Source organism: Equus asinus, chromosome 11 (genome assembly GCF_041296235.1).
Source record: "Equus asinus isolate D_3611 breed Donkey chromosome 11, EquAss-T2T_v2, whole genome shotgun sequence".
NCBI classification, from domain to species: domain Eukaryota; kingdom Metazoa; phylum Chordata; class Mammalia; order Perissodactyla; family Equidae; genus Equus; species Equus asinus.
Genome location: NC_091800.1, coordinates 81,315,410 through 81,333,629, shown reverse-complemented (window position 1 = coordinate 81,333,629; position 18,220 = coordinate 81,315,410). Strand labels below are relative to the sequence as shown.

The 18,220-nt window shown below is 47.4% G+C and overlaps 1 long non-coding RNA gene across 1 annotated transcript; it reads right to left on the bottom strand.

Annotated features, from left to right (window-relative positions):
- Positions 1-5,590: 5,590 nt before the first annotated feature.
- On the bottom strand, positions 5,591-16,946 carry LOC139046580 (uncharacterized). Its single transcript, XR_011506732.1, has 3 exons — positions 13,968-16,946; positions 10,280-10,491; positions 5,591-6,372 (listed from the first exon to the last, which is right to left on the bottom strand). It is a non-coding gene; the product is annotated as an uncharacterized lncRNA (long non-coding RNA).
- Between the last annotated feature and the right edge of the window lie 1,274 nt (positions 16,947-18,220).

Sequence of the window (18,220 nt, the reverse complement as noted above, 5' to 3'; positions counted from 1 at the left end):
TTAAAAATCTATCTTAATTCAAATACGTCTGTATGAAAGCACTATCTTCTCATCAGAAAGAATACATTACTTAATTCCCACTGTGTCCTTAGATCATTATAATAGAGTCTGATTTTATGAAAAAAACCACACACAAAAAAACCCTTGGGGTTTCCTTGAAATTTCATCCTGCACTTCTGAGAAAATGACACAGAAATCCTTGTCTTTGAGAGAAACTAAGCGGGGCATGAATTAAACTTTTTCTAGCAATTTTTTGTACTCTATAGATGTCAAACCCTCAGAACCAATATCATTTTCACTGTGTAGGAGAATTAAATTCTTGCCTGCTCTTCTTGAGCAGAAATCGTGGAGCCTATACATTTTTGGAATAATCGAAGGAAGAACTAAAAAATGAAAGGGAAAATCTGTTTTCTTTTTCAAAGGCCATTGAAATCTCCATAGCGCTATCTGCTTCAGCAACACATTCCAGACAAAGGCAACAGAGTGGAAACGTACGGGCTCAGACTCTGGAACCAGGCCACAAATGCAAATCTCACCCCTTCTTACTACTGTGAGGTCTTGACAACCTACTCTCTGCCCGTCTCCCCACCTGTAGAATAGGGAGGTTAGAAATAGTAGTACCTACCATATGGGGCTGTTGGGAGGGTTAGATTAGATGTTAGAACAACGCCCGCCACAAGTAAATGCTATATAAGCGCACATTATTTTGACTGACTTACTGCATGTCCATTGGCCACACTCACCTCTCACATAGCAGTGGCGCTGCTGTCTTAGAGGTGTTCTCTGAGGGGAATAGAAAGGCCATCCTCCCAATTAATAGTATTGGGTCCCCTCGGCCACCATTCCGTGGAGGTATCTCAGACTTCAATTTGGTGCGTGTAACTACCTGAGTGGTATGAACTAACTGCAGAGACCGTGGGGGCCGCCCCATGCCGGAGTGATCAAAACTCAGGCAGTGCAAGGTGGAGAATGCATTCTTCCTCTAGAAACCTCCTCTTCCGCCTTCTGTAGGTCCATGAATGCCCTGCCCATCCACAGGTCACCTAGGAAAAAAGGTTTGAATCCATCTTCAACCCCTCCTCTCTCAACCCTACATCCAGTGCCTCCTCAAATCCTGCCCATTTCATCTGATGGATGGTACCCGGCTGGCCGTGCTCTGGCCTCGAGCATGCTGGGAAATGTCCCGTTCATGCTGCATTTGCTGCCTCCATCAGCGTCTGCTGGATTGAGGCTGTGGCCTGCCCTCCACCCGCAGAGCCCCCAGTCCGCCCAAGTGTTCTTTCTCAACACTGACAGGGTGGAGGGCTGTGCCGTGCAGAAGCAACACAAGATAAAATAATTCACGGCTCCCAGTTTCTCCAGGATAAGGCCTTTTGCCTTCTGGTCCTGTCCGGACAGATGTGCCCACCCCCTTTGCAGGGGATTGCTCTCCATCCTGTGAACCTGGGCTCCAAGCCTCCTCTACACTGTCTCTGTGGCCTGCACTGTCCCACCTTACCCAGCCCCAAGCTCCTCCCCACTCTCCAAGGCCCGGGAACCCATCCTCCACCTCTCGTCAGCCTTCATGCTCCCTGAAAGGCGCCTCTGGGCCTTGCTCGGCTCACAGCTCTCCCAGGTGTGGACCTTGCTGTTTCCAACTGTTTTCACCTTCCCAGCAAACCAGGAGCTGCTGGAGAGAAGCAACCAAGCCTTCTCCATCACTGCATCCCCAGGGTCAAACCTGACACACTATAAATTCTCAGCCAACGTTGTTAAAAGAACCATCAATTGTTGAGACAGGCCAGACAGAAACCCTTGCTCCCCACGTCTATTCTCCGGATTGCCCTGAAGTGGCCACGGCCCCACCCACCCTTTGTTTTCGTTGTTTGTCATCCCCAAGTGCAGCAGAAAGTGCGTGACCTTTGTGGTCAGGCTGTCCAGCTGCACCACTGAGAACCTCGGTAACCCCCAGCAAAATCCCTGCTTGAGGGGACATGCATCTAAACACCTGGCCGGTGCCTGGTGCCCAGTGGACGCTGCGGGCACTGGGTCTAAGCTGGTCTGCACATTGCAACCATCTGGGGCTCCGGGAACCATGGGCATCGCAGCCCCTGTGATTATCATCTTTAACCTGTCTGGGCTACGGCCTGGAGTTTGAAAAGATCCTGGAGCTTCTGATCTGTGCACATTTGGAATCGCTGGGTTCACTAAATTTCCCATAATATACAACAAAAACTCAAGACATCATAAAATGTGTTTAGCATACATTGTATAATTTAACTGTGTCCAGAGAGCTGGGAAGAGTTGAACGCAGATTTTACTTGGGGAGGCAAATTTGTTAAGGCAACGATATCATTTTTATGAGTCTGGATTAGTTTCTCAGATGATTTCTATCCTCTCTGAGGGAGGAGGACCTAGGCTTTGTCCACTGCACTGAGAGAAGGAGAGGGCAGAGAGCCGACAGCACAGGCGGGCACTGGAGGGCATGTCCCCGGGCAGCGCCAGGCTCATCTCTCATGGCCCCTGGGGCCTCTGCGTCTGCCAGCAAGAAACAGACAGGGCTTCCTGGATCTGAAGGAGAACGTGGATCCCCAAAATGTCACTTCCTTCCTGCTTACCGCTCGGTTCTTTAAAATAAGATGGCAGCAGTGTTGATGTCGAGTCTGCAGTCAACAGATAGCGGCAACTATGCCGGCCTCCGCTCCAGCGGCTTCCGAAAAGTGTGGTTTACACCCGACAAGCGTGTGGCAGACCAAACCATTCATCCAGCTGGGTCAGGGACCAGGCTGAACTTTCCTGTGTCTATTATAATGACTTCCCTTTCTGTCTGTCATCCCCGTTGGACGGATTCCATGTGTCTTTCTATAAGCAGAAAGTTTTCCACATTTTTCTGTCATCATGCTAGTATTTTGAGCTGGATCACCTTCATTAGAAAAGAACATACACTAGGTGTTTATTTTTCCTTGAAAGAGTAGAATATTAATATTTGTACTTGTAAGAAGGAACACCTGTTTTGTTTACACAATTGTATTTTTCAGACACAACACATCATCATCTATAGAATCAATCGAATTGCTTCAATATTTAATACATTTGTCACACATTTGTCACTCTAAATTATGTATATAGGCAAGGAAGCTGTCACCATTTTGAAATTCTAACAACAATAATTATAAAATTACAGTGAAACTGATAAGCGTTCAACAATCAGATGGTAAAATGTTTGTGCTGAAAAACAGATGTGTAAAAAAAAGAGATATCATGGTACCATTAAATCCACAACTGGGGGCTGGCCCAGTAGCATAGAGGTTAAGTTCGTGTGCTCTGCTTTGGTGACCCAGGGTTCACGGGTTTGGATCCCAGGTGTGGACCTACGCACTGCTCATCAAGCTACGCTGTGGTGGCATCCCACATGTAAAACAGAGGAAAATTGGCACAGATGTTAGCTCAGGGCCAATCTTCCTCAAGAAAAAAGGGGAAGATTGGTATCGATGTTAGCTCAGAGCCAATCTTCCTCACCAAAAAAAACCACAACCAAACTTCTGATAATACTAGGGGGAAATTTCATGTTTTCATGTGTTTTGTCTAATGAGACGCAGAGGTGGGGGGAGGACAGGTCTGGAAGTGTGGTGTCCCTGCTCTGGGAATCCCAGCCTTCGGGAGGGACCACGAGTCATCCTGTACGTGTGAACATGTCCCCACGTCCTGATTCACAAGACCCCGGTAAGTAGGCGGATGTGTAGGCTGGAATCCTTTTCCAAAAGACTCAATGTCTGGAACAACATGAACTAGGAATACTGGTGGGAAGACCCGCTCTGTAAATAGCGCCTATTTGGCTCTATTTGGTTGGCTCCCCACCACATCCTATCTGTGACATTTGAGAGTCACTTCAGGGAAGAGCACCGGCCTTGGCTGCCTTTGGCGAGTTCTCATCCACATGCAGAGCTGAAGGGAGGGTCTGGGGCAGCCCGGCGGTGCCTCCATAAATCCAAACGCCACGGAGGAAGCCGCCCTTCCCTCGCTGGCTGCGTCTGCACTTGCCGCTCTGGAACTTCTTCGTGGTGCATGCACACACCTCAGCCCGGCTTCTCCCGCACTCCCAACGTAACCTCTATGGGCCGCATGACAACATTCAACTCACAATTTCAAGCTGTCCCCTTGCTCTGTGTCCCTGAAGGCAGGACCTGGGTCTTGTTAGTCTCCGTGCTGCTGGATCCAACCATGGTAGCTGGTGCATTGTCAGTGGGCAACCAGCGTCTCTTGAACACGGGGCCATAAATCTCTTCAACGCCTTGCTCCCAGGCCTGTGGGCTACAGCCTAGGGCACTGGAAGTACCAGAAACTCTTACAGGGGCAGCATCTCAAGCCCACCCAGACCTACAGCATCAATCTGCCTCTTAACCAGATGCCCAGGGGTGCGTGTACACACGGACATTTGAGAGGTGCTATCCTAAGGCTGTGTGGAGCTGCCTGGAGGGCACTAGGTGGACCTCTGTTGGGGACGGTCTTTGTTCCTGAGCCCACTTGAGATAAGGGACTTCCAGGGAGGCCTGGAGAGAAACGGCAAATCACGCATCTCTTATTCCTTATTGGATGCCGCACCCCCGCCTGCTTTATCTAAGAAACGAGGTTAAAGCATAACATCCTGAGGTTGAAGCAGCTATTTCTATACCGTCACGGAACTTTTCCATTTCAAAAAAAGAACACTGCAGTCTGAATACCACTTGCATGTTTGTCCCATTTTAGCTGAATATGGCACCTGGAACACTAAGTCCCAGACCTGAGTGTCATGTAGTACAGCCTACGGCTTCCTAGGAGGAGAAAGAACGGAGCACCACTCGGCCTCAGCTACCTAATTTCCCTGAAACTTAGCCCATTTTCTGATCCATGACCTAGGGATACGCTACTTTCAGCTGAGCTTGACGATGAGTGGTCGCCCTTTTTATGATATTGCCTCACAATTATTCAATTATTTTGCCATATCTGTTTCTAAGATTTGAGCTGGATGTCAAGCTAGACTCCTGGGGACCCTGAACTCTGTGTTTCTGAACTGTTTTCCCGAGAGCGACTCATATTCTGTGACCAGGCACGTCTTGCTGGCATCTTGGCGTGGAATTCTCCAGGTGCCCTTGTCATGCCTAAATGTGACACCTGGAATGTTCAGGCTGCCATCGAGAGCCACCTGGCCCTTCCCTTAGTGACGAGGAGAGGTCACCTGGGCATGGAACATAGACCCAAATCCCCAGATCCCCAGTCACTGGTCGCTCTAGAGCTCAAGCTGAGTCTAGCACGGTGAACCCACCAGGAGTTGGGATCTGCTCCCCTGAGACATGGCAAAGCCCAGCGACCTGAGCCCTCCTTGCTGCATCTGCCCCAAGCCACGGGGACTCAGGTGATCTCATCTGGGGTAATTTATGGAGCTGATGACACTGAGATCCAGTGTCCATGGAAGCAACACCAAGAAGAAAAAGAACTACAATGCCTTTGAAGCAGCACCACGTGTGGGTCCTGGATGCGTTGCCTCCCGAGACGGTGACCCTGGCTCCCCTCCCTGTCTTGCAGAGTTCTGCACAGTATCTTGAACATAAGAAGTCTTCAATGCATGTTTTTTGGATTAAAATTCTCTGAAATACTTTATTTGGGGGTGGCATTTCAACCTTACGTCTGGCATCCCTAATTGCTTGATTGACACTGAGCAACAATAAATAAACATTTTCTACATATCATAATATTTGGAGCCTTGACTTCAAAGGTGAACGCAGCCGAAGAGGAAATGCCTGGTCTAATCAGGAACAGGACCAGAAAGAGCAGGCCTCGAAACACCGGAAACAGGGAAAAGAAGATTCGTCTGCTTCTGAGAATCAGCTCTTTAAAATAGAAGGATAACGACAGTTTGCTGTAAATCGAATTTTACTGAAACAGACCTGAAGTGACCTGCTTAGGGGGTGGCTGCCGCCTCCTGCCGCAGTGGGTGGACACCACGCCTGGGGCCCCCTTCAACCTGCCAGTGCCCGTGGCACATGGAACCCAGCACGCCTAGTGCTCTTTCTTTGGGAGAATAATGTGACACAACCCCTAAACTCATTTCACTCCCAGTCTAAGTCATATTTTTACCCTCGGACCTTCCGACCTCTGGCGGGGCTGAAAAGCGCCCCATCACCCTCCAGGAGCTGCCTTTGACTCCTCACTTGCCCGGCGGCCTTCCCTAGCGCTTTGTTCTGAGCAGGTCCTCAGGGCTGAACTTGTCCCTCTCCGCTCTGTGTGACGTTCCTTCTCTCGCGTGGTTTGAGTTCTGTGGCCCCGAGAGAAGCTGCAGGGATGTCTGTCCTGAGCCGCGTGCGGGCACAGCTTTCTTCACGGCACCACCAAACATGGGCTGCAGGGCGCACAGGGCTGTGAGTGGAGAGGACCAAATACATAAATAAATACCAGTGTGACAGTCTTTTAGGAAAGGGAGACTAGCGCTGCATCGCACACCTCATTCTCTTTCCTGTGCCCTGTGTTTCAAATCCAGTAAACGCCCAACTCCAGGGGAAGGGTCTTACCCCCATTTGCACCCTGGCTGTTGGCTTTGACTTTGACCAACCAGCTCACCCACAAAATGAAGTCACAGCTCATGGGAGCTCCCACGGCTGGAGTGGCCTCCGTGACCCAAGGCTACAGAACACCAGGGTGACCCGTGCCCAGGAACGTGTTGGGATGAGTGGGTGGTGTTCATATTAAAGTTTTGTCTGTCACGGCCGTGTCTGGACAAGCCCATTTTTATAAGAATATGTGGTCTCTCTCTCCCGCCCACGACAGCCTAAGTGCAGTGGACAGCTCAGCAAGGACATCGCCCCACATCTGACTGTCTCGGTGTCATGGTTTTCCCAGGTGGATATTTCGGACGTTCTAAGGTCTGTTTTCCATCGACACTCAGGAAGAGATCTATAGTCCAAGCTCACGGGATTGAGAACTGGAAGGAAGTTAAAGTGAATCTCACTGATCCGTCTCGCACGGACCAGCCAGATGAAGCCAGAGACTCCTTCTCAGCCTCAGGCCACTTGTCTTACTGACGGCAGAGCCAGACTACAGCAGACACCTTCTCATTCTTTACCGAAAGAGATTGGGTGTGCCATAAACACCAGGTTTCAAATGTGTCACATCACAAGTAACACAGCGAAATGGTAGTAGTATGTTCTAGAAAAAAGTGTGTTTCCATTATTGATCTTATTCTACAACTTAGTTTCTGTGTGGTTTTTGAGCAAATCTCTTCGTGCTTCTAACAGAGTTGCTTCATTGGGCAAATTAATCTAACAACTCTTAGCTACCTAAAAAGGTAGGGCTGGATCCACTGATGTGTCGAGGCCCCTTCTGACTCTCAGACTGATGCTTCATGGCAGAGGATGCTCTCTGCTGCATCCAGACAGGACTCCTGGCCTGCGGGTACGTGCCTGTGGCATGCTGGCTGGCATCTTCACTAAATGCTTGGGATTTATGCTAAAGAGGCTGTTAAATACTTTGAATTATCACCTCCGTATACAAGATATCTTTTCTGAAGTCCCTTATGTTTCCTTTACATTCTTTTAAAGGTGTGTGAATTTGAGATAAAGATTTTCCTCCTGTTCGCAGTCACCTGACATTAATTTGATCTGAAGCCCCTAGCACCTTCCTTTTCCAGTAGTTTTTGGATTCTTTTGAGTCATGTCCTCTGTACAAAATCATCAACCTGCTACATCTGTTTTATTTTCAATCAGAAAGTCTCCCAACTCTCCAGCCATATCCTAGACTTCGTTCCAGATTTTTCCAATCCATAAATTCCCCACTTGTACTGAATTCCCATAACATAGATATAATTTCTTTTCATTTTCCTTTGGAAAAGAAATTATGCTAAATTTACTGCATGTATGTGCTTATTTGACTTTCTGAATTTTAAAAATATTCTTGAATTATCTTCTGCAAGAACTTCATCTTCAACTTAAACAAAGAGTTGATTAACCTTTAGAGAAACAAATTTTTGCAGAATAGGAAATGTCATAAATTTTTGTTGGTTTAGTCATAGAAATATGTTGTCAAAAAAAAGGAAAGAGAGTTTAAATTCTAGTTCTTTTAAGAAAAGATAGAAAATAGCTTATTAAGTACAGTCATGTGCCACATAATGACGTTTTGGTCAATGACTGACCGCATGTAATATGGTGGTCCCGTAAGGTTGTCACCTTGTGTCCTAAGTGTGTAGTAGGCAGCACTAGTTTGCACAAGTACACGCTATGATGTTCACACAATGACGTAATTGCCTAACGACACATTTCTCAGGACGAATCCCTGTATTTTGAATACAGTCGTGTGTACTAAAGCAAGGGCATAACCAGTTAAATTTTGTGGCACACCATATTCCAAACACTGATACATATCCCATCCTGCATAGCGGGTGTTGTGCAGTGTTGGCACTCTTCCACTGTTTGTAATTGTTTCAAGCAATAGAATGTGGTGAAATGCTACATCTCTCTTCAGGCAAGGTGGGAGAAAGTCAGATGGTTTCCCTCTCTCTCTCTCTCTCTCTCTTGAAGATTGCCCTTGAAATCTAGCCATTCTGTTATGAAGAAGCCCAGCCCAAAGGGGAGTCCACGTGTGGGTATTCCGGACACCTGCTCCAGCATCCTCTCCTACATGTGAGGATGAGCCCTCAGATGACTCCAGCGCCTCACCTTGGAGTGCTCCAGAGGAGCTCCAGACCCCGTGGAGCAGAGCTGTACCACACCCGATGTGTGCTGTCTGTGCTGACCCATAGAAAGCGTGGAAGATAATAAATGATTATTGCTGTATTAAATCACTAAACTTGGAGTAATTTGTTACACAGCAGTTTATGAATAGAACAGGCTTTTAAAAACCTGTAGTGTGTAAATTACAAGTAAAGGTAGTTTGTATGTGATTAAATGTGAAATACATACAAATGATAAGTATGTAAATTACATTTCTTTAATTATGGTCACAGAGATTAGGAAAAAATACAGTATGCTTATTTGCACACTGGTTTTATTATTTAACTATAACTCCAGTTCTAAAAAAATACCATTTAAACATAGTTTTGAAATTTTAAACAAAATTTAAACATAATTTTTGGGAACACTTGTCCTACTGGTGCTTTTGTTCATAAATTAACTTAGTTCTTTATTTCGCAATTGCATTCTAAATGGCTACACAGGTAACTGACTAAAGGTTCCTACATGACACTAATAAAAAGTGCTCCCTCAGGATAAGTAAACATTCATGCTCAACAATCTTCTGTGGTTTCTTGAAGAGTTATGTCTTTGCCTAATTCGAGCTTAATGTAACTTTTATTTTACATGGACTTTATACGTATATTTATAGAAAATATATTATACATTACATTTATATATACAAAGTCCTTGTAAAATAAAAGTGTATATATAGTCATGTGAAATATGTAGACTAACCAGGTTATTGCTCACCAGACAATGATTCAATATAATGACATATATGCATCATATATACTAACGTAGTATCATATTTATTATAAAATTCTACTCCCAGAAAATTTTAGTATACATACAAATTTATGCCACAGATTATGTTCAAAAATTGATTTCTGACATGACCAATTCAAATTAACTTTGCAAAAAAGTCGACCAAAATGTGGGGCTATTTATTGATGAGCCCAGGTGGCAGACGCATTCTGAGAGTCCATGGGGCCAAGGATACTCATCCTTCTTGTATTCACATTTTTTTTTTTTAGCAAAATGCGGCTCTCAAAATTAAATTTTATTTAGTTTTATAGGCAAAGAATTTCTATTCCTTCTAAAATAATCACTTTGTTGGAACGTTTAAGCATCCAACCAGAATAAATTTTAAGACACAAGTGTGACTGTGGTACCAAACTCTCCTAAGATCTCACGCCCACCCACCCCCACCCCCCCACTTTCCTTGCCTGTGTAACACGGGGTTATTTGGCCACTACAGGGAGAGCGCTTCTGGCCCACACTTAGATCTGTAGACTGTTTAAAAGTTAGCATGCCCCAGATGCTCTTAAAAATTTCTTTTGAGCTATTTTCAGGACATCGATGTTTATCCTGGAAAGAAAATAGCAATGTAGCAGTTGCTCTGCTTTGAAGCACCATTCTCTTTCATTTCCCCACCCAAGGACCACGTCCCAGCAGAGCCTGGGGTCCTGGGAGAGGTGTGGAGTCGGGACGCTGAGCCGAGCGCGAGGCATGTCCTGCTGACCCCATGCTTCTTCCCGGAGGCCCCGGTGGGGCAGCCATGGTGCCCTGGCCATGTCCTCACGAACTCGTGGGATGCTCACCTGACAGCTTTAGAGGGCTGCACTTCAAAACTGGAGTCCAAGGGCAGTGCCTGCTCCCGTTGTCACAGGCTGATCGGTTCCACTCAGACAAACAGGAGGGCTTCCCCGCGCTCATGTAACGAGTCAGCCACGACTCCCTCGCAGGAGGATGTTCCTAGGTCACCCATCAGCTGGTCAACCCGTGTCTAGTCCTCTGAATCTCACAGAAATTCCTGTTATACGTGTAAAATAAAAAGTGAGAGCATTCGTAAGGAAATGCATTCTTAGATAGAAAAAGATCAGTTTGTGCTCTGTCAGTTCTCAGATACTTGGGGGAGAGAGGAGACTGGAACCTCACAGAGAGCCCAGCCTATCCCCAGGCGCCACCCTCCTACACAGCCTCGCCTGCTCTGCACTGCCTTCTTCTCAAGGCAGGTGCCCCGGTGTCCCCTCGCTCCCTGGAACAGTGTGGCAGGCACAGTGGCTGCAGAGGAGTGAGGGCCTGTGAGCTCAAGAACAGGAAAACAACTCTAAATAGTGAGCGTTGTGACTGGAAACCCGATTGTCCATTTTCTGTGGGCAAATCCTGGCATATGTCCCAAGTGAAAACAACACTGAATGAATGAACTTTCCTCACGTCCACAGCCTTTCCCCTCCCTCCCTTCCTTCCTTCCCTCCTTCCCCTCTCTCTCTCTTTCTTCTTTCTTTTCGCTCTCTTTCTGCTTTGCTGCCGGTACTCTTTTTTAACCCTCTTTTTCGTCAATGTACTCAGTGTCTCCATTAAATACATTCCAAAAATGTTATTTTGAAGCGCATTATGCATTAACTTGGCTCTGGTTTCTAACTAGGGCAGGCTGTCCTGTGTCGTCACTGTTAGGCCTCTGCTCAGCAGGCCGTCACAAAATGAAAAGCTGTCCTGGATAATGGTCCTCATTTGACTAGTGTGGAGACGAAGCGGCCTCTGGTTTTTGACACCTGTCAAAACCTTGCCAGAAACCAGGGACAGTCAGGCCTGCTGTGGTTTTATTTTTTCCGTGAATCACTATCAAAAAGTACTGGTGTGGCTGTCTCTTAAGTTTCTAGGATTTTTGAGATGTTTTTCATACCAGTTAAAAAGATTATTTTATCAGTGACCTTTGTAGACTAACTGCAGTAAACAGGAAAATATGCAGCCACTATGAATTATGTAATACTTTGAAATTGTCTAGACAGTGTTAGGAGGGCAACAGATGGAGCAAATTCTTAGAAATGAAAAGCAATTTAGCAATAGAATTCTCAGCCCAGATGATCTCCGTCTCTCTCCTGTCACAGTCACTCTGGCCCTCTCCTCTCCCCTTTTGCTCCTCAACCCTTTGGCCCCAAGACACGAGAGGATTTATTTGCAGTCGGTTATGGTCTACCCTTTCTACTGATTTAGTAACGGGGTGCAATGTCAGCTATGTGCTCGTCTGTCATATTTCTTTCTCCGTCTCCTCGCTGCCTGGTAAAGTTTAAATGGGTGAAGAGTCAAGGGTTTTATGGAGCAAGTAGAATTGGTGACTGCAGAAGTTATGGCCACGGCGCTTTATTTACATAGTAGGGAGAGAAGGGGGACCACACGTAGATCCCTTTGGGTTACATTGTTGTTTAAACACAGGCATTTTCTCCCTCATAGAAGCTCTTTATTCCTCCCATTACAGGAAACAGTGCGTGCTCACAAGCCTGTCTCTGAGCATATTTACATGGTGGGAGTGAACTGAAAAGACAAGAAAGACAGACTCAATAGTCTGATCTTCACTTGCTGAGAGACCAGATGAATGTCTGATGAATGAATAAATGTGAAACTATTGTCAGCAGAACTTTCTTCCCAAATGACAACAAAAACAAAACAAAACTCTATGCCGAGGCCTGTGGAAGCTACAAGAAAATAGAAAACGTTGATCCAACCTTTAAAAAGCTCACACTCATGTGGGAACAAAGTGACATGCATAAGGAGGTGACGATTATGATGGGATCCCCTCAAAGGACCAAAGCCACAAAACAATGGAAAAAATCCAGTCCCCTTCACACGGGGCAGTCAGAGATGGGTCTGCGGGAGGTGCAAGAGGAGCTGGCCCTTGAAAGAGGGTAACTCCAGTCAGACAAAGGGGCAGGACAGAACCAGGTGCAAGAGGTCGTCACACTCTGAAACCGGGAGTGACGCTCAGCAGGGAGAAGCAGGGACGGCAGGGGAAAGAGCTTGAGGACAGGCTGGCATCTGAGTCCACGTGGAGCCCAGGCGTGGCACACGGAGCACTGACAAGTGTCACAGGAGTTTCACACAAGCTGTCACACACACGTATGCCCGCCCGGACCTGTTGCACATACCATGTGGACTCACATACGGACCATACAGGGTCAGTGCACTGACCTGTCTGGTTCTCTCCCTGTTCTGTGGTGGCCCAGAGGCTGATGCCTTCACTGGGGTTCCCCCACAAGCAGACCATGAGACAAAGGTTTATGTGCAAATAGTGTACATGGAAACACGACCGCAGAGTCGGGGCAGTCAACAAAGGGTGAATATCCAGGGTGTGTGGTGCATTTGCACAGATGGCCACAGTGGAGATGGCTTCAGGAGCACAGGGACACGGTTATCCCACGCAGGCCCTGGGCTGGATGGTCACACACCCATGCCGAGCTCCTCTGTGCCTGGGGCAGTCCCCCAGTACTGAAAGGCTTCGGCAAGTGGAAGCCAGTCTGCAGGCGCTAAAGCTGTAAGGACTCAAAGGTGGGGGTCTGGGCAGGGGCAGCCAGGGAATGCCTTTATCTCCATGAGAGCTGTGACACCCAACACAGCGACTGGCTTGCAAGAACTTGTTGAGTGTCTGATGAATGAGCAAGTGTGGAACTACTGTTGGCAGAACTTTTTTCCCCAATGAAAGTAAAGCAAAGTCACCATTTCTACAGAGCTTCTTTCTTGGAATTTTTTTCCTGACTGGATCCTTCAGGTCTCTTAACTGTTTCCCGCTCAAGAGTTGGAGGGCGGCCCCTCCCTGGGTGGCTGCCGCCATCTCCTCTGCCTGCCCCTGCCTGAGAGGTGGGGGATCGGGGAGGGATCCAAGTCCATGCAGAGGTGGAGGGAGAGGAGCAGGGGCTGCCATGTTAGGAATTTGCAACGCTCCCCACAAAGACAACTGGGAGACTAATAGGAAAAGATACCAGGAGATGTATGTTGAGAAAAGAGTTTGGGGGCATTATTGGAAAACTGAGTCTTTGAATAACTATTTCTTGGAAACCTTAGTAGGAACCATAACAACTTATGAATTCCCGGTAAAGTTACCTTTGGTGGGCCGCCTGCTCTTTCTGCCCTGGGAAGAAGCTCAGTGTTTTCTGGAAGCATACACAGCCGATGCTGACACACCATGAGAAATGGAGAATGTCCCTCCACAGAGACCGCTTCGTCATTTGTCCATCTCTTTTAAAAGGATGCGGGTGATTCAATTAGTGGACTCAATTAAAATTGATTGAGAGCCCCCAGACGCCGCAGGATCCGGTGTCCTCTCCAGCCTTCTCACCTTTCATTGGCTGGAAATTGACCTCCTTGCGGTTGTTGCATGAGAAACATTATCAGGGTCTGTACGCGATTACTTGAGAGAACAAATGCCACCAGCATTTTCCATAAGCCTTTAACAAATAACCTTCCCCCTCAGCTGTGCCCTCCCAAATCAGTGGAGCCCCCTCCCTCGCTTACCTTTCTTCTTTCCTTGTGCTCACGAGAGCGACCAAGGATGCGTGTTGCATTCAGAGAGGAGAGTCAACTTGCTGGTCAAGTCGCTAGATTTCCACTCGCCTCTGTGGAGGTGAGGGATGCTGGTGCAGTCTTCCAGCTCAGAGGACAGTTTCGTGTGGAACAGAAGCAGGAGACAAGAAGAGGATGAATGGCTGTGGGAGGAGCTGCAGCGTTCTCCAGCTACCGCTTAGACAGACAAGACATATTGGGGATAGGTTTGTGTTCACCGAGGCAGGATTCTAATTCATACCTATGACTAATAGGAAGCTAATTTACGTTGCTGACCTCAGAATAAAAGTTAAGAGAAAATATGTGTATTTATTTATGATGTCCTATATCTTGCCAGTTTTGAATATAACTGCAAGGTGTTTTATCATTTAAGCTGTCTATCACATACAGGACTGCTGCCTTCATGCTTTACACTACTAACAGCAAGAACACCTGGTAGGCTGTTTTCACTTTTTCCTACCCATATCGAGGGCCTGGAAATGGGAAGAATGTGGATTCATGTCTTCTTCCTGATGTCTGAAGCTGAGGTTGTATGTGTCATCACGGGATGGGGATCAACATTCTCTGCCTTTTTGCAGGAAGAACGTTTGAATTTGAGATACAAAATTTTAAAAATACCTGTTTGTCCCTTGATGCCGTCTAAACTATATAATACATGTGCCACAGCTGCCTTGCTGACTGTCCATTCGCCCACTTGCTGAGCACTCCCCGGGTGCTGAGAGGATGGGCCAGATGAACACGGCTGGCTCTCTTGAGGGGCTCAGAGTGCATTGGAGGGGACCCCAGACTATCCACACAGTCTATTCCCTGGACTCCCCTCCTCCATCCTCACCTGGTTGGGTCCTCCTTGATTCGCAGGTCCCGGTTGAGGCATCGTTTCTACTTGGGAGCCTTTCCTGGCTCCCCAAAGTGGGGTGTGTCCCTGTCTCGTCGTTCTCATGACACGCACATCTCACAGTGTATTCTTGTAATTGCCCTTGACTTGTCTGAATTCCTATCGTGCTACCTTCACAGAAGTGGGAGCTGTTCTGTCCTGTGCCTGGCCACATAGCAGAAGACCCTTAAGTGATTTATGACAGAATGAATGAAATCAGCAAGCACAGTACAGGGTGACGAGCTAGTTGATGCGGTGTGCATGCAATGGAGATTTCAAGTTGAAAGCTTCCAGAGAGTTTGAGGATAAATAAGAGTTCACCCAACAAAGAGCAGAGAACAGCACAGGCAGAAAGCCCACATGCACAGAGGCATCAAGCCGCGAGACAGCATCATTGGGACTTGCAAACAAATCTCCACTACACGATGCAGGGCCCCCGAGTGCAAGAGGAAGGAGCGTCCAGAAGGGCAGGTGGGAGGCAAAGCAGAAACGTCATCCCACAGGCACACAGTGGGGCGATGGGTGGCTGTTCCTGGTTCTACGGCGGTCACCGAGGAGCTGAGGGACTTCTCAGGTTATGAAATCCAGCAGTTCTGAAAGGAGTGTTTATGGAGTAGCTCCATTCAAGGTCTCCGGGAGGAACTTTCTAAATGGACTCTCCTAAGTGCTGCTTCCTGAGGCTCTGTTCTGGGTTTGGGGGGCCTCCCTCTTACTCAGCAAACACTGACATAGCAGCTATGTCATAGGAGCACACGGGCGCTGTTCTAAGAGTTTGCGCCAACGTTAACTCATTTAACCATCGTCATAATCCTGGGAGGAGGCTCTCTGTGATCCAGTGCACAATTGAAGATACTGGGGCCGAGAGGTTAAGTGACTTGTACAAGGTTGGGGAGATGCTGACTGGTCTGGCACCACCGTGGGGCATTTCAAGGTCATTCTGACAGTGACCGGGTTAGGGACAATGTGGAACCTGTAGCCCTTCCTCTGGTGCACAAGTAGCCTCGCACTGTGGTGAGGACACAGACGGAAAGATCAGGATGGTATCCCAATGTGTTCGTGGCACACGGATGCTGGTATTGTACCATTTTTGTTCATAATTGTAGTTACAAAATTACTAACCGGTCTGTCAGGGAGGACGGACTGAATCATCCCATCCCTCTGGTGCAGGCTTCAGGAGTAAAGAGTCATGGCTTCTGCACCCAGCGCCCCCTTCCCGTTAGAATCTGCTCGGATTCCTTATAGATTCCTAGTCCGTATCTGGTCTGGTTTGTGCTTGGCGCAATTTTCCTGAGTTTCCAATTTATTCTTGTGAGCCCAAGAAGGGCCTTCTGGGGATCGGTGCCGGCAGGGCGTGTCCCCCTTTGTGCGAGAGCCAGCCCCGTCCTCTGCAGCGGCTGAGGCCTCCTCCGGGCCGCCGGCCGCAGCATCTGCTCTCCTTTGTATGCGAGCCGCAGAGGCTCTGCCTGGCCGCCTTTTGTCTGAGCTCTTCAGTCTGCGCTCATTGCCTGGCAACGCGCCGGGCCTCCAACTTCAGAAAGCACTTTCCCTTCTCTTCATGTCATGTGTGTACTCACCCAGAAAGATGACAAAATGACTCCGGAGTCGATCGTCTTCTCCTCCACGGCTTTTCTTCGCCTCGTGGTCCATGTGCCCCAGATGGGTTATTTGCGGCTAATGCCTGATTATTTTTCAAGTGACTGTTCTGTGTTTTTCCCAGAAATGTGGTCTTTTTCTTTCTGTCTGAAAGGAGACTGCAGAGTCTGGAGGGAGAGTTTTAAAATGAATGGCATTTTCCTCAGCTTCTTGGTAACGGACGTGATGGAGCCAGGTGTCTGCTTTGCGTCCTGCCGTGAGCCGCCCTGACAAATGGGGACACGATGTTAGCGGGGACCTATTTCTGTGTTTTCCTTGTCGCTACTCCGGGCTGGTATTTTCTCAGAAATCATGATGACAACTAGACTTTTTTTCTCATACATCTTAAACAGGCACTCACATCACAGTCCCTCCAACTGGTTGACAGAAATCGGCATAAAGCCATCATCTTGTTTACCTAGACCTGACCCTGTGACTCCTCAGGATTCCCAGTCCTTTACTCCGGTCTTACTGTTTTTAATGTTTTGTGGCGATAGGATGTAACTTTGAAGTCGGATGACCTAAGGTCAAGTTCTTTCTCGAATTTTATGAGCCATACGATCTTGGAGCGGGAATGACAATGAAGACAATATAATAACTAAAGCTGTATCCACGTGTTCCTTTTCCTCGTGCCGAATATGTGCTATGCACTTAGCAGGAATTGTCACACTTAAATCTCACAGGCACCTGAGGAGGCAGGTGAGTCTCTCACCTTATCTGTTTAATGTAGTTTAATGTAGGGTAATTAAGTTGCCTTACTAAAACCCAGAGAAGGCCCTCGGGATGAAAACAAAGGCCTGTGTGAGAGCGCTTTGCTCCCTCAGGGCACGCGCAGATGTGCAAGGCTGCTGCTATCAGAGCTTGTTACCTACTCATGGCTCATGGTGCAAGCGCACAAGATGTTTTGCCAAGAGGGGGTAAAGTCTACACTGCTCAGCTCAGCATGCACCTCTTAGTGGGGGTCCGTGCGGCCCCTGGGACTGTGAGCACAGCACCGGCACAGGGCAACAACTGAACTCTTCTCACCCCACAGCCCCGTGTCTGAGTGACCTGCAAACACGACACAAATTCGAAATCCCATCGCCCATGCCTCTTTTGTAGCACGGATTCTAACAATGTTTTCTTAATTTTCTTCTTTTAAAGATTTTACTTTTTTCCCTTTTTCTCCCCAAATCCCCCCAGGACATAGTTGTATATTCTTAGTTGTGGGTCCTTCTAGTTGTGGCATGTGGGATGCCGCCTCAGCATGGCCCGATGAGCGGTGCCATGTCCGCGCCCAGGATTCAAACCGGCAAAACACTGGGCCGCCTGTAGCGGAGTGCGTGAACTTAACCTCTCGGCCACGGGGCTGGCCTCTGTTTTCTTAATTTTTAATAAAAAGCTGACATTTCTCTGTAAAACTAAGTCTGAAACAGCAATTGACTCTAATTGTAATTTCTACTAGTGACACCATTTCCTCCACTGAGTAATTGTTGATTAAGGACCAATAATTCTACTTAAAAATGATGTTGGACTGCTACCAATGTTTCAGTCATACATCTAGAGCTAAATTATTGTGGCTGTATTTTAAAAAATTGTCCCAGGTTATGTGTTAAATACAAAATATATATGTAGTTTGAACTGAGCTATAAACATTTGCCCCTAGGTGTTGGAATAAAATTGCATTTTCCAAGAACAATCTATGATCAAAAGGCAGGAT